Source organism: Mesoplodon densirostris, chromosome 4 (assembly GCF_025265405.1).
Source record: "Mesoplodon densirostris isolate mMesDen1 chromosome 4, mMesDen1 primary haplotype, whole genome shotgun sequence".
NCBI lineage: Eukaryota > Metazoa > Chordata > Mammalia > Artiodactyla > Ziphiidae > Mesoplodon > Mesoplodon densirostris.
In genome coordinates this window covers 69,239,830-69,257,919 of record NC_082664.1, presented here as the reverse complement: position 1 = coordinate 69,257,919, position 18,090 = coordinate 69,239,830, and the positions used below count along the sequence as shown (strand labels likewise).

The 18,090-nt window shown below is 36.0% G+C and overlaps 1 protein-coding gene and 1 pseudogene across 4 annotated transcripts in view; one reads left to right on the top strand and one right to left on the bottom strand.

Annotated features, from left to right (window-relative positions):
* STRN3 (striatin 3) overlaps positions 1-18,090 on the bottom strand; it is a 106,032-nt gene that overhangs the window by 57,425 nt on the left and 30,517 nt on the right. The gene's annotated exons all lie outside the window — the stretch shown is intronic.
* Positions 3,764-3,851, top strand: LOC132489728 (U6 spliceosomal RNA; annotated as a pseudogene).

Below are 18,090 nucleotides of genomic sequence, written 5' to 3'. Positions count from 1 at the left end.
TAAGAGACAAAGGACATTATATACTAATAAAAGGTTTAATACAGCAAAAAACAAAAAACAATTATAAATATTTACATACCTAATGAGACCATCAAAATATATGACACAAAAATTGACAGAATTAAAGGGAGAAATAGTTCAATAATAATAGCTGGAGACTTCGATATCCCACTCTCAATAACACATAGAAGAACCAGACTGAAAATAAGGAAACAGAGGACTTGAACAACTCAATAAACCAGCTAGATCTAAATGACATATATGGAACACTCTACCCAACAACAACAGAATACACATTCTTCTCAAATACACAAGAGATATTCTCAAAGACAGACCACATGTTAGGACACAAATCAACTCTAATCAATTTTAAAACATAAATATCATTTAAAAAAATCTCCTGTGATCACAATGGATAAAGTTAGAAATCAGTAACAAAAAAACTTGAAAAAGCCACAAATTTGTGGATATTAAACAACACCCTCTTAAACAACTAATAAAACAAAAAAATCATAAGGAAAATTTAAAAATACTTAGGAATGAAAATGAAAACACAGCTTACCAAAACTTATGGGACACAGCAAAAGCAGTGCTAAATGAATAATTTATAGCTATAAAGGCTTACATTAAAAAGCAAGAAAGAACTCAAATCAACAACCTAACTTTATAACTTCAGGAATTTCAGAAAAAGAACAAACTAAACCCAAAGCTAGCAGAAGGAAAGAAATAATAAAGATTAAAACATAGAAATAAAATAGAGCAGAGAAAAACAATAGAAAAAAAAATCAACAAAATCAAAACTTGGTTCTTTAAAAAGATCAACAAAATTGACAAACCGTTACCTGGATTGACTAAGAAAAAAAAAAAAAGAAGACACAACTAAACTCAGAAGTGGAAGTGGGGATGTTGCAACCAATTCTACAGAAATAAAAAGGATTATAAGAGTATACAAACAATTGTACACCCACAAATTGGATAACCTAGAAACACAAAATCCACCAAGACTGAATAATGAAAAAACCAGAATATATGAAAAGGTCTATAACTAGTAAAGAGATTGAATTAGTAATCAAGAATCTCCCAACAAAGAAAACCTTTAGACTGATTGCTTTATTAGTGAATTCTACCAAATATTTAAAGAATTAACACCAATCTTTCTAAAACATTTCCAAAAATTTAAGAGGGACATTCCTTAATTCAGTGAGTCCAGCACTGTGCCAAGAGCCAAAGCTAGATAAAGATACTGCAAGAAAGCCAGTATCTCTTATAAACACTGATGCAAAAACTCTCAACAGAATACTAGTAAATCAAATTCAGTAGCATATTACAAAGATTACAAATCATGACCAAGTGAGATTTATTCCTGCAATGCAAGGATGGCTCAACATAAGAAAACCAATTAATAAAATATACGACATTAACAGAATAAAAAACACATGACCATTTCAACTGATGCAGAAAAAGAATGACAAAACTGAACACCCTTTTCTTGATTAAAAAAACCTCAACAAACTAAGAATAAAAGGAAACTCTCATGACATAATAAAAGCCATTTATGAGAAAAAACAACAAACGTCGTACTCAATGGTTAAAGACTGAAAGCCTTCTCTCAAAAATCAGAACAAGGACGCCTGCTTCTAACACTCATGTTCAGCATAGTACTAGAAGTCATAGGCAGAGCAATGAGGAAAGAAAAATGAAAGGAATCTAAGTTAGAAAGGAAGAAGTAAAATTATCTCTGTTCACAGATGATATGACATTATATGTAGTAAACCCAAACAATTCCATAAAAGTCTGTTACAACTACAAATTCAGCAAAATACCAGGACACAGTCAACACACAAAAATCAATAGCATTTCCATACACTATCAGTGAACAATCATGAAAGGAAATTATGAAAACAATTCCATTTACAAAAGCATCAAAAAGAATAAAATACTTAGTTAACATAGTATTTAAATAAGGAGGTGAAAGACTGGTACAATGAAAACCAGAAAATATTGCTGAATGAAATTAAAGACAGAGGGGCTTCTTTCTTTTTTTTTTTTTTTTTGGCCACATTGTGCCCCTAGCAGTGGAAGCATGGAGTCCTAACCACTGCACCACCAGGGAATTCCCCCCAGTGACATTTCTCAGAGAAATAGAAATACACACTCTTCTCAAGGTCACATGGAACATTCACCAAGACAGGCCACATTATGGACCAGAAAACACACTTTCAGCAAATATAAAGAATTAGAAATCATACAGACACGATCTCCACTCTGACAGCTTTTAAAATTGGCTTTAAATTCACATTTAAAGTGATTATTAATATAGTAGGATTAATATCTACCATGTTTGTAACTGTTTTCTATTTGCTGCACTTGTTCTTTGTTTCTTTATCATCCCCTCTTTTTCTGCCTTTTGTAATTTTATATTATTCCATTTGTATGTGTGCTCTTGGACCACAATGGAAATAAACTACTAATCAATAAAAGAAAGTTGCAAAATCTCAAAATTCATGGATATTAAACAACACAGTGTTAATTAATACATGAATCATCAAAGCATCAGGAGCAATTTGTAAGTATTTTTAACTAAATGAAAACAAAAATAAAACATCAAAACTTGTGGAATGTAGGAAAAGTAGTGTTTATGGGGAAATTTACACCAGTCAATGTATATATTAGAAAAGATCTAAAATCAACAATTCAGCTTCCATCTTAGGCAAATAGAGAAAGAATAGCATTATAAACCTACAGCAAGCAGAATAAAATTAGAGCAGAAACCAATAAAGCTGAAAATATACCAATAATCAATGAAATAAGATTCTTTGAAAAGACCGATAAAACTGATTAACTTCTTAGCCAAGCTAACCAAGAAAAGAGAGAAAAAACAAATTAATACCAGAAATGAAAGAAGGATCATCACTACTGATCCCAAGGACACTGAACAGATAATAAAGGAATATTATGAACTCTATGCCCACAAACTTGATAATTTACATGAAATGGAACAATTTCTTGAAAGACAATCTACCAAAATCACACAGGCGAAAGAGATGATGTGAATAGGACTGTATCTATTGATATTAAAGAAGTTAAACCAATAGTTAATAACTTTCTATATCAGAAGGAACGAGGCCCAGATGGGTTCAATGGTGAATTCTACCAAACATTTAGGGAAAAAATGATACCAATTCTCTATAATTATTCTAAGCAACAGAAGCAGAGGGTACACTTGCTAACTCATTCAATAAAGCCAGCATTACCTTACTATCAAAACCAGACAGATGTCACAAGAAAGGAAAACTACTGATCAATTATCTCTCATGAACATGAACACAGATGCAAAAACTCTCAACAAAATATTAGCAAATTGAATCCAACAATATATACAAAGAATTACGTAACAAGTGGGATTTATTTCAGGTATGTAAGGCTGGTTTAACATTTGAAAATCTATTTATGTAATCTATCATTTACTGGCTAAACAGGTTAAAGAAGAAAAACCATATGACCATATTAATAGATGCAGAAAAAGCATCCAATAAAATCAAACACTGATTCATGACAAAAACTCTCAGCAAGCTAGGAATAGAGGGGAACTTCTGCAGTTGATAAGATCATCTATCAAAAACCTACAGCTCAATATCCGATTTAATGGTGAGAAACTAGATGCTTTGCCTCCTAAGACAGGGAACAAGGCAAGGCTATCCCCTTTCACCACTCTTATTCAACGTCATACTCAAAGTCCTAGCCAATGCAGTAGACAAGAAAAGAACATTTTAATCGGAACCATAAAAAGAAGATAAGCGTGGCCCCTGAGCAAGGAGGAGATGCAAATTCATGAAGTATTCCATGTTTTTAAAAAAGAAAATTTTAAAGTACACATATTGAGAAGGAAAAAATAAGACTCTGCAGATGACACGACTGTCTACGAAGAAAATTCTAAAGAATTAACAAAAAACTCCTGGATCCAATAAGCAATTATAGGAAGGTTAGAGGATACAAAGGTAAGACAAAAATTAACTGCCTTCCTATATATACTAGCAATGAATAATTGGAATTTGAAAATTGAAACTGAAAACACATGCTCCTTGGTATCTATCTAAATTAGCTGAAAACCTGTGTCTACACAAAAATATGAACATGAATGTCTGTAGCTACTTTATTCATAATTGCCAAAACTTGGAATCAACCAAGATACCCTTCAATGGGTGAATGGATAAACACTCTGGTACATCCATACAGGGAATATTATTCATCAGTAAAGAGAAATGAGCTATCAAGCCAAGAAAAGACATGGAGGAACCTTAAATGCATATTCCTAAGTGAAAGAAGCCAGTCTAAAAGCCGACACACTGTATAATTCCAACTATATGACATTCCACAAAAGGCAAAACTAGAGAGACAGCAAAAAGAGCAGTAGTTGCCAAGCATTTGAGGGTAAGGAGAAAGATGAACAGGTGAAGCACAGGAAACTTTTAGGAATGGTGAAACTGTTCTACGTGGTACTATAATGGTAGATCCAGGACATTATGCAACTGTCAACACCCATAAACCAGTACAACACAGAATGTACTTTAATCTATGGACAAACATTAATAATAATAATGTATCAGAACTGGTTAATTGTAGCAAATGTACCACACTATTGCAAGATGTTAATAACAAAGGGAAACTGGAGGGGAGGCAGGCAGCAGTGCTATACCACATATGGGAGCTCTGTCCTATCTGCTCAATTTTTCTGTGAATCTAAAATTGTTCAAAATAAAGTGTTCGTTAACAAGCATTGGTGAGGATGTGGAGAAATTGGGACTCTTGTGCACAGTTGGTAGAATTATAATATGATGCAACCATAATGTAAAACAGTATGGAGGTTGCTCAAAAAATTAAAAATGGAACATATAATCTAGCAATTCCATGTCTAGGTATATATCCAAAGAAATTGAGAGCATGGTCTCAAAAAGATATTGCACACCCATAATTCACAGCCAGCCTATTCACTACAGCCAAGAGGTGAAAGCAACACCACTGTCCATCAACTGATGAACGGATAAACAAAATGTGGTATATACAAAGAAATATTATTCAGCCTTAAAAAGGTAGGAAAACCTGTCACATGCTACATGAATGAACCTTCAGGACATGCTATGTCAAATGAGGAAGTCACAAAAAGACTACATAATTCCACTTTTATGAGGTATCTAAAGTAGTCAAGTTGAAAGAAACAGAGTGTAGAAGGGAATTCCCTGGTGGTCCAGTGGTTAGGACCCTGTGCCTTCACTGCCAAGAGCGCTGGTTGGATCCCTGGTCATGAAAGTAAGATCCCGCAAGCTACGTGGCAGGGGAAAAAAAAAAAGTAGAATGCTAGTTACAAGGTGGGGAGGAAGGAGGAAAGAGAATTTGTTGTTTAATGGGTTTAATGTTTCAGATTTGCAAGATGAAAAAATTCTGGAGATCTGTTTCACAACAGTGTGAATACACTTGACTAAACTGTACACTTAAAAACAGGTAAGATGATAAATATTATATTTTTAGCACAAATTTTAAGAAGTATTTTTTAAGTCTTTCTTTGAAAAGGCAGCCTGTGCTCCGCAACGGGAGAGGCCACAGCAGTGAGAGGCCCGCACACCGCAAAAAAGAAAAAAAAAAAAAAAAAAAGAAAAAAAAAAAATTAAATTATGGGCTTCCCTGGTGGCGCAGTGGTTGAGAGTCCGCCTGCCGATGCAGGGGACACGGGTTCGTGCCCCGATCCCGGAAGATCCCACATGCCGCGGAGCGGCTGGGCCCGCGAGCCATGGCCGCGGAGCCTGTGTGTCCGGAGCCTGTGCTCCGCAACGGGAGAGGCCACAGCAGTGAGAGGCCCGCGTACAGCAAAAAAAAAAAAAAAAAAAAAAAAGAAAAGGCAAAACAGATAGAAGAAATTTGCAAAACATATACCTGAGAATGGGCTCATATATATAATTCCTGAGAATGGGCTCATATATATAATTCCTGTCTGCTCCCCCAAAAGGTATACAACTTAAAAAAAAAAAAAAAAAGCCTGATAGAAATATTGTAAAAAGACTGACAATACCAGGTCACAAGATACCAAAATGGCCAATCAAGATATGAAATAGTTCTCAACCTCATTAGTATTCAGAGAAATACAAATTAAAAATACAATAAACACAACACCAGGTTGGCTAAAAATTTTTTAATCTGACAATACTATTTGTTGAGGAAGATGTGAATCAACAGAAACTCTCATAAATGACTTATGGGACCATAAAATGGTATAGCCGCTTTGGAAAGTTTTATATTATCTATTAAGGTTGAAGATATAAATACATTAAAGCCATATACTCCTAGCTACATACCCAACAGAAATGCATGTATGTATGTGCCTACTAGAAGACATGTAAAATATTCCCACAACCATTTTTTATAACAGCCAAAAACTGCAAACAATCTAAATAACCACCAGATCAGAAAACAGATAAATTGTCGTATGTTAGTACAATGAAATACTACCAAGTAAAGTAAATGAACAAACAAAGGTTCCGAACAACAAAGATGAACCAATATAACACTGAGGAAAAGAGCAAGACACAAGAGACAACATCCTATACGATCCACTGATATATATAAACTTCACTATCAGGCAAAACTAAACTAATACATTTAAGCGATGAATACTTAGATAGTAACATACTAAAAAAAAAGGCAAGGAAATGATTACACAAAAAGTCAGGATAGTGGTTACCCCTATGAGGTAAGGAGGCAGTGGTGATTTGGAAGGGGCAAGTTTTAAGGCTTCTAGGGTACTGGCAGTACTCTATTTTTTGACCTCTCCAAGAGTGGTATCATGGTTGTCCTCTTTATAATAAATTGCTAATCTGTGCAATTATATTTTACACACTTCTGTAAGTTATATTTCACAATTTTTAAAAATTAAAAAAATTAATCTCACTCTTAAGAGTTAGATTTAAGAAGTATATTTTTATTATGAGGATAATGTCAAAGACCTAGGTCCTTTAGTTAAGAAAAGAAAAAGGTTCAAGAATGGAATATGTAGTAACTTCAATAAAGGATAAATTTTTTAAAGAACCATAAATTTTCATTTTTTATTTGCCAGAATCAACTAATTTTAATGTTTTTAATTATTTGACTTCAAAAGTATAAAACTGAGTAGATAATTAACTTGAAATTCATTACTACATACACAGTGTAAGGCAGAAATGAGTTTTTTTTTTTTTTTTTTTTTTTTTTTGCGGTATGCGGGCCTCTCACTGTTGTGGCCTCCCCCGTTGCGGAGCACAGGCTCCGGACGCGCAGGCTCCGGACGCGCAGGCTCAGCGGCCATGGCTCACGGGCCCAGCCGCTCCGCGGCATATGGGATCCTCCCAGACCGGGGCACGAACCCGTATCCCCTGCATCGGCAGGCGGACTCTCAACCACTTGCGCCACCAGGGAGGCCCCAGAAATGAGTTTTATAAATTTGTTTCCATATCCAATCTCAGTTAATTCAGAGTAACAAAACTTTATTGTTAAGACAACTTTTCTTCCTCTGAATATAGATAAAGGTACCCATTAGGGCTATATTTTATCATCTGAGTTATTCAACAATCAGTAGGTGATTATCACATGAAAATCTAAAAAAATTACTTGACACTTGACAGCAGAACAACTTTTTTAACTGCAAGACCACTAGAGGTCACCAGTGCAAAACATCCAACATTGATTCAGCTAATACTATCAACCTAAAGTATTTCACAATTACTGTAGTTTCCAATATTTCTAAATAAGAACATTTTGCTTTGGGCTTCCCTGGTGGCGTAGTGGTTGAGAGTCCGCCTGCCGATGCAGGGGATACGGGTTCGTGCCCCGGTCCGGGAAGATCCCACATGCCGTGGAGCGGCTGGGCCCGTGAGCCATGGCCGCTGAGCCTGCGCGTCCGGAGCCTGTGCTCCGCAACGGGAGAGGCCACAACAGTGAGAGGCCTGCGTACGGCAGAAAAAAAAAAAAAAAAAAGAACATTTTGCTTAAAACAAATAAATTACTTAAAAATATGTTTTATTGTAAGATGCTTCTTTAAACAAAATGTAAACAATGCGAACACTGGATACAGGTGATTTTTATTAATTATTTTAAAAGTCTTCACAGCTTATTTTAAAAACAGATATATTCAGAAACTACAACATCATTAAGAGCAAACTAATATGCAAGGAATTTAAAAAGACAGTGTTAAATACTTCAGATTTGGAAGCAAATTAAAGACAAAATCAGGTTATAGCAACTACTAATAAATTCATATTATTACTATTTAAAATAGTAGGCTCTCAACAAATATTAGGAACCTCTCCCCTTACGAATAAACTCAAATAATACAGGTGAGTCTATTCTAAGCACTTAAATATTTTGGGCTAAGCAAGGTTCAGCTGTAAATAATTTAAGGTAAAAATATAGAGTCAGCTGACCCATGGAATTTTATTTGAAATGTAAAATACAAGAAAAATTCATAACATATAGAGGTTTCAAAGCCTGCACCACAATGAAGAGTAGCCTCCGCTCGCCACAACTAGAGAGAGCCCCCGTGCAGCAACGAAGACCCAACGCAGCCATAAATAAATAAATAAATTTATTTAAATAAAAAAGTACACGGCTTTTCAAGAAGAATAAACAAAAAAGCATGCTTTCAATAGCCTGTAACATTTTTCATAAAAATAACATTTTCCAATTTTATATACTGCTAACAATTACAGGGAAAAGAGAAACAAAAAATACTAAGATTTCCAGAGGCAAATAAAACCTTTATTTTATTTTTATTTCTGCTCTTTATAATAGAGTCTAAAACAAAATTTAATAGAAATACTGCAACCATCCTCTAAAATCTCAATGTAATTTTAGATGGCAGTAGTTGGCTTAAAGCATAAAAGATTTTCAATTTTTAACTATAAAACCTGTATTTCAGTAAGTTCTCATTTATCTGGCATTTGAAAGCATAAAGCTCCAGGTATAAGCCCATTTTCTATAAATAGAACAATTTATTTCTTTATTTATTGAAGGATCAAGGTATAAAACTATAAACCATTTTAATGGACTTTCTAAAAACACGTTTAGGGAATTCCCTGGCAGTCCAATGTTGGTCAAGCTTGTTTTCTATACTACTGAGGTACTGGCAACAAGCTTCCCTCTTTCCTCAATCATTCTATTTTGTACCAGGCTAGGAAACCAAAAGAATAAATGGACTCTACTCCTCTAACGTATTTTATTGCTATTTATGTATCTTTGAAAAGAGAATGAAATTCTTTTAAAAATATGGCTGGGTATAAACTTTTAAAAAACTAAGTGGGAAAAGCTTCTATATAAGTGACTTTCACCTTTTACTATTTGCTTCATTGTTTTCTGCTGACAAGATTGATTCTTTGGGGAAGCCAGTAACAAAAGAATGTTGACTTAAATGAAAGATTACAGTTCTATCATAAAATAGCAAAGTGGCTTTCACATGACTACAATTAGAGGAAAAAAACATTTTTTCTTGTTATTATTGGAGAGCAAACTTTTGTCCTCAAGACTGGTATGTTTCTTGAAACCATTTTTTTAAACCAAGAGATATTTCTAATTTTATAATGAAAATATGTAATTACAAATAATAATTTTACAAGCAAGTTTTTAAGAACAGCTTAATTTATTATTCTTCCTCTTAAAGTACTTTTAGTAATCAATTAAGGCAATACAGATCAGGTAAGTTATTTAAAATTACAAATCTTGAGATTGCTAAAGTGAGAAAAAGACAGATTTAGTTGTGTAGTATGATTTTCATTAGTAGGGGTCCACATTCCTTCACTAAAACCCTTTAGGCCAGATGTGTTCCGGAAATTATTACTAAAATGTATGTACCACAAATTACTTAACGCCTTATCCAATGCAACTTGCAGCAATAACAAAATCAAACAAATACAACAAAGTATATGAGTGTTCAGTATGTGGGATAAAGACTATAAATAGCTGTTACCAAAACAAACTTGGGTCCACTTGCCCAACACACAGCAAAGCCAATTTACTGACAATGGGTGTGGTGAAGAAAAGTACAGAGTTTACTGCAGGGCACCAAACAAGGAGAGCAGGCAGCTCATGCTCCAAAGACCTGAACTCCCCAGTGGCTTTCAGGGAAGGGCTTTTAAAGGCAACATTAGAGATGAGTGTTGCAAGATGCTTGACAAGCTTGTAGACACTCTCCTAATTGGTTGGTGGTAAGGTAACAGGGTGATGTTTCAGGAATCTCAATCGCCAACCTTCTGGTTCCAACTAATCTGGGGTCTACTGCTTGAGTCCAGCATATAATCACCCCTCTCCACCAATGGATGCAGAACAACTCAAAGATATGCATCAGATTGTTATCTATATCCCTTCAGGAGGAACTAAGAGGCCTGTGACTCTAATAACAGAGTCATATACTAGTCAGTCATTAACTACTTGAGTCTGCTCTTTAGAACTTGGGTAAGGCTAGGAGACCAAGGCCTTTTTTTTCTATAAACAAGGAACAAGGGACACAGAGGTGCTTTTGAATCTGGGAAGGCCCTGAAGGGTACTGCTCAGTTTCAACCGCCCCCCCCCCCTTCTTTGATTCCCCTCAATCCTGAGGGAAACAAGGGCAGGACAAGAAAGGAAATAACATTTTGGATACAAACGTTAATCATAAATTTTGGCAGGGGGACTCAGTTTCAATTCCCTACTCCCGTTTTAACTTTCCCCCAATCTTTAAGGGAATGGGGCAACAACCGCTCTGGCTACTTCCTGATGAAATGGGGGCATAGTCCTGCTTCAATTTGGGGAATGGACCATGAGTTAGAGATATTCCCGAGTTCCAAGCCTTGGATCTGAATCTTGCATGATTAAGATCTCAGTCTCTTGATCCATCATTGTGGTGTAACAGACCCAATTAGAATTAAGACGAAGAGTGAAAACCCAAACTTTAAATAAATCTTGGAAAATAGATCTCATTCCCTGAGGAATTCAGAAGACTAAGCCTGAAAATCAGTCTGGACCTGGCACTTCTGGGGAGACTTGTTGTTGCCAGGTAGCCAGCTGCCTAATTTTTTTTTTTTTTAACATCTTTATTGGAGTATAATTGCTTAACAATGGTGTGTTAGTTTCTGCTTTATAACAAAATTAATCAGTTATACATATACATATGTTCCCATATCCCCTCCCTCTTGTGTCTCCCACCCACCCTCCCTATCCCACCCCTCTAGGTGGTCACAAAGCACCGAGCTGATCTCCCTGTGCTATGTGGCTGCTTCCCACTAGCTATCTACCCTACGTTTGGTAGTGTATATATGTCCATGCCTCTCTTTCACTTTGTCACAGCTTACCCTTCCCCCTCCCCATATTCTCAAGTCCATTCTCTAGTAGGTCTGTGTCTTTATTCCTGTCTTACCCCTATGTTCTTCATGACTTTTTTTCTTAAATTCCATATATATGTGCCAGCATACAGTATTTGTCTTTCTCTTTCTGACTTACTTCACTCTGTATGACAGACTCTAGGTCCATCCACCTCATTACAAATAGCTCAATTTCGTTTCTTTTTATGGCTGAGTAATATTCCATTGTATATATGTGCCACATCTTCTTTATCTATTCATCCGATGATGGACACTTAGAGCTGCCTAATTTTATCTAAGTAGGTTTAACTTCTGATGTGGTATTAACATATACATAACAGGAGCTACTGGCAACTACACATACATCTCTTTTTCCTACTAAAAATCTAAATCTAATAGAAGCTAACAATTCTATTGTTATGTAATACTCTGGCTAAAGAACCTAGCACCTCCTGCTAGGAAGCTAGGGCTTGAGCTGTCTCATTTGTTACTATTATAAAAGAAAAAATTTAATAATTACAAGAGATCTTGAGACTATAAGGTTACAGCTGGCAGGTGCCAGCAGACACTGCTTTGAGAACAGCTGGTGCCATCCGTGAGTCCAACACAGTTCAGAAAATGCAAGTTCCCAGCTAAACAGAAATGTGTCTAAAATCATGTCCACAATGGCCACCAAGTTCCACCTTGGATGCCTGAACCACAGTTACTCAGTTTTGATTTCTAAATGCATTTTTCTCCCTTAATGGTTAAAGGAGATGTACAACATATGTCTGACAGGCCACAAAACAGGCTATTCTACTTTAAGTTAAATCATGATGTATAAGGCAGAAAGATTTCCCCATACCTCAATGTGGGAAAATTTCTTCTATCATTTCCCCTTTTGTTTGCATATCTTTCCATAGATCAAAATATTTGTTCCTAGATGCTAGGATGGTTGTTGCTTCCTCTGGGTCCATCACATCCTTCGGTGCTAGGCCTAATTCTGTGTGTGTGTGTGTGTGTGTGTGTGTGTGTGTGTGAGAGTGTGTGTGTGTATTTACCTAGTTATCCACATTGGATGAAAACTAATCAGACATAGTGAACAAGCTCAGAGCTATGATAACAGAGAAGTATTTTGTACTCTATACATTTTATCAATTATACCAAATTGTAACACAAACACTGTACATGTGCTTTTAGCAGTGGACTTAAAGCAAGCAGCAATACATGTTATGAGTAGTTATACTCTGTGACAACTTCACTAGAGAATTTTCTTTTCATCCTTAACACTGGGGCCACCGGTATGGTGTGAAGTAAAACAATAACTTTCAGTGTTGCTAGGGAGACAAATATTTGGTAATCAATTCAATTGAATTAGTAGGATAGGTCTTACAGGCCTGGTCTGGATTCCTGGATCAGCTGCTTACCACTGCTGTCATCTCCTTCTCATCCTGGTGTGGGTGTCACTTGGGGTCAACGGTCATACTTCAAGAGATCAGAGTCGAAAACTTCCCTAACATGGGAAAGGAAATAGCCACCCAAGTCCAGCAAGCACAGAGAGTCCCATACAGGATAAACCCAAGGAGAAACACACTGAGACATACAGTAATCAAACTGGCAAAAATTAAAGACAAAGAAAAATTACTGAAAGCAACAAGGGAAAAATGACAAATAACATACAAGGGAACTCCCATAAGGTCAACAGCTGATTTCTCAACAGAAACTCTACAAGCCAGAAGGGAGTGGCATGATATACTTAAAGTGATGAAAGGGAAGAACCTACAACCAAGATTGCTCTACCTGGCAAGGATCTCATTCAGATTTGATGGAGAAATCAAAAGCTTTAGAGAGAAGCAAAAGCTAAGAGAATTCAGCACCACTAAACCAGCTCTAAAACAAATGCTAAAGGAACTTCTCTAAGTGGGAAACACAAGAGTAGAAAAGGACCTACAAAAACAAACCCAAAACAATTAAAGAAATGGTCATAGGAACATACATATCGATACTTACCTTAAACGCGAATAGATTAAATGCTCCAACCAAAAGACACAGGCTTGCTGAATGGATACAAAAACAAGACCCATCTATATGCTGTCTACAAGAGACACACTTCAGACCTAGGGACACATACAGACTGAAAGTGAGGGGATGGAAAAAGATATTCCATGCAAATGGAAATCAAAAGAAAGCGGGAGTAGCAATACTCATATCAGATAAAATAGACTTTAAAATAAAGAATGTTACAAGAGACAAGGAAGGACACTACATTATCAATCCAAAAACATATAACAAATATAAATATATATGCACCCCACATAGGAGCACCTCAACATATAAAGCAACTGCTAACAGCTCTAAAAGAGGAAATCGACAGTAACACAATAGTGGGGGACTTTAACACCTCACTTACACCAATGGACAGATCATCCAAAATGAAAATAAATAAGGAAACAGAAGCTTTAAATGACACAACAGACCAGATATATTTAATTGATATTTATAGGACATTCCATCCAAAAACAGATTACACTTTCTTCTCAAGTGCACACAGAACGTTCTCCAGGATAGATCACATCCTGGGTCACAAATCAAGCCTCAGTAAATTGAAGAAAACTGAAATCATATCAAGCATCTTTTCTGACCACAACACTATGAGATTAGAAATCAATTACAGGGAAAAACATGTAAAAAACACAGACACATGGAGGCTAAACGTTACTAAATAACCAAGAGATCACTGCAGAAATCAAAGAGGAAATCAAAAGATACCTAGAGACAAATGACAATGAAAACACAATGATCCAAAACCTATGGGATGCAGCAAAAGCAGTTCTCAGAGGGAAGTTTATGGCTATACAAGCCTACCTCAAGAAACAAGAAAAATCTCAAGTAAACAATCTAACCTTACACCTAAAGGAAGTAGAGAAAGAAGAACAAATAAAACCCAAAGTTAGCAGAAAGAAAGAAATCATAAAGATCAGAGCAGAAATAAATGAAACAGAAACAATGAAAATAGCACAGATCAATAAAACTAAAAGCTGGTTCTCTGAGAAGATAAACAAAATTTGATAAACCTTTAGCCAGACTCATCAAGAAAAAGAGGGAGAGGACTCAAATCAATAAAATTAGAAATGAAAAAGAACTTACAGCGGACACCCCAGATATACAAAGCATCCTAAGACACTACTACAAGCAACTCTATGCCAATAAAATGGACAACCTGGAAGAAATGGACAAATTCTTAGGAAGGTATAACCTTCCAAGACTGAACCAGGAAGAAACAGAAAATATAAACAGACCAATCACAAGCAGTGAAATTGAAATTATGATTAAAAATCTTCCAACAAACAAAAGTCCAGGACCAGGTGGCTTCACAGGTGAATTCTATCAAACATTTAGAGAAGAGCTAACACCTATCCTTCTCAAACTCTTCCAAAAAATTGCAGAGGAAGGAACACTCCCAAACTCATTCTATGAGGCCACCATCAACCTGATAACAAAACCAGACAAAAGATACTACAAACAAAGAAAATTACAGACCAATATCACTGATGAATATACATGCAAAAATCCTCAACAAAATACCAGTAAACAAAATCCAACAACACATTAAAAGGATCATACACCATGATCAAGTGGGATTTATCCCAGGGATGCAAGGATTCTTTAATATACACAAATCAATCAATGTGATACACCATATTAACAAATTTAAGGAGAAAAACCATATGATCATCTCAATAGACACAGAAAAAGTTGGTGACAAAATTCAACAACCATTTATGATAAAAACTCTCCAGAAAGTAGGCACAGAGGGAACCTACCTCAACATAATAAAGGCCATATACAACAAACCCACAGCAAACACCATTCTCAATGGTGAAAAACTGAAAGCACTTCCTCTAAGATCAGGAACAAGACAAGGATGTCCACACTCGCCACTATTATTCAACATAGTTTTGGAAGTCCTAGCCACGGCAATCAGAGAAGAAAAAGAAATAAAAGGAATACAAATTGGAAAAGTAGTAAAACTGTCACTGTTTGCAGATGACATGATACTATACATAGAGAATCCTAAAGATGCCACCAGAAAACTACTAGAGCTGATCAATGAATTTGGTAAAGCTGCAGGATACAAAATTAACGCACAGAAATCTCTTGCATTCCTATACACTAACAACGAAAGATCAGAAAGAGAAATTAAGGAAACAATTGCATTCACCACTGCAACGAAAAGAATAAAATACCTAGGAATAAACCTACCTAAGGAGGTAAAAGACCTGTACTCAGAAAACTGTAAGACACTAATGAGAGAAATCAAAGATGACACAAACAGATGGAGAGATATACCATGTTCTTGGATTGGAAGAATTAATACTGAGAAAATGACTATACTACCCAAAGCAATCTACAGATTCAATGCAATCCCTATCAAATTACCAGTGACATTTTAACAGAACTAGAACAAAAAATCTTACAATTTGTATGGAGATACAGAAGACCCCAAATAGACAAAGCAGTCTTGAGGGAAAAAAATGGAGCTGGAGAAATCAGACTCCCTGACTTCAGACTATACTACGAAGCTACAGTAATCAAGACAATATGGTACTGGCACAAAAACAGAAACATAGATCAATGGAACAGGATAGAAAGCCCAGAGATAAACCCACACACCTATGGTCAACTAATCTATGACAAAGGAGGCAAGGATATACAATGGAGAAAAAGACAGTCTCTTCAGTAAGTGGTGCTGGGAAAACTAGACAGCTACATGTAAAAGAAAGAAATTAGAACACTCCCTAACACCATACACAAAAATAAACTCAAAATGGATCAAAAACCTAAATGTAAGAGTGGACACTATAAAACTCTTACAGGAAAACACAGGAAGAACACTCTTTGACATAAATCACAGCAAGATCTTTTGTGATCCACCTCCTAGCTTAATGGAAATAAAAACAAAAATAAACAAATGGGATCTAATGAAACTTAAAAGCTTTCGCACAGCAAAGGGAACTACAAACAAGACGAAAAGACAACCCTCAGAATGGGAAAAAATATTTGTAAACGAATCAACGGACAAAGGATTAATCTCCAAAATATATAAACAGCTCATGCAGCTCCATGTTAAAAAAAACAACCCAATCCAAAAATGGGCAGAAGACCTGAACAGACATTTCTCCAAAGAAAACATACAGATGGCCAAGAGGCACATGAAAAGCTACTCAACATCACTAATTATTAGAGAAATGCAAATCAAAACTACAATGAGGTATCAACCTCACACCAGTTAGAAAGGGCATCATCAGAAAATCTACAAACAACAAGTGCTGGAGAGGATGTGGAGAAAAGGGAACCCTCTTGCACTGCTGGTGGCAATGTAAATTGATACAGCCTCTATAGAGAACAGTACGGAGGTTCCTTAAAAAGCTAAAAATAGGGGCTTCCCTGGTGGCGCAGTGGTTGAGAGTCCGCCTGCTGATGCAGGGGACACGGGTTCGTGCCCCGGTCCGGGAAGATCCCACATGCCATGGAGCGGCTGGGCCCGTGAGCCACGGCCGCTGAGCCTGCACGTCTGGAGCCTGTGCTCCACAACGGGAGAGGCCACAACAGTGAGAGGCCCACGTACCGCAAAAAAACCAACCAACCAACCAAACAAACAAAAAAAGCTAAAAATAGAATTACCATATGACCCAGCAATCCCACTACTGGCCATATACCCAGAGGAAACCATAATTCAAAATGACACATGCACCCCAATGTTCATTGCAGCACTATTTACAATAGCCAGGTCATGGAAGCAACCTAAATGCCCATCGACAGATGAATGGATAAAGAAGATGTGGTACATATATAGAATGGAATATTACTCAGCCATGAAAATGAACGAAACTGGATCATTTGTAGATACATGGGTGGATCTAGAGACTGTCATACAGAAAGAAGTCAGAAAGAGAAAAACAAGTATCTTATATTAACACATATATGTAGAATCTAGAAAAATGGTACAGATGAACTGGTTTGCAGGGTAGAAATAGAGATACAGATGTGAAGAACAAATGTATGGACACCAAGGGGGGAAAGTGGTGGGGTGTTGTGGGGGTGGGGGTGGGATGAATTGGGAAATTGGGATTGACATATATACACTAATATGTATAAAACAAGTAACTAATAAGAAACTGCTGTATAAAAAAATAAAAAATAAAACTCAAAAATTCAAAAAAAATAAGTAAAAATAAAACCATTGCTCAAAAAAGAGAAAATACAATGTTGAGTGGAAAAAAATCTAGATATTTACTGTAAAATTAGTGTTAAAATGTAAAAACAGACGAAATAATCTGTGATGTAGAAGTCAGAATAGTAGTTACTTCTAGGGGTTGGCGGGGGAGACTAAGTGAAAACGAGGTGGACACATATAGGGCACTGGCAATATTATCTTGATTTGAGTGGTATTTACATTGGTGTATAATTTGTAAAAATTCACCAAGTTATATATTTAAAATTGGAGTACTTTACTAAGTGGATGTTATACTTCAATTTACCAGTTCAGGCAAAAATACATTAAAAGTATCACTCACACATACATACCCGAATGCCAAAATATTAATAATGGTTATCTCTGGGTGTTGAGATAAGCAATTTTTGTTTTCTTTTGTAGGCTTTTCTATAGTCCCCCCAATTAAAAGAAAAATATTTTAAAATCAAGAATGTTGCTATTGAAAATTCCTTGGCTGTCCAGTGGTTAGGACTCGGTGCT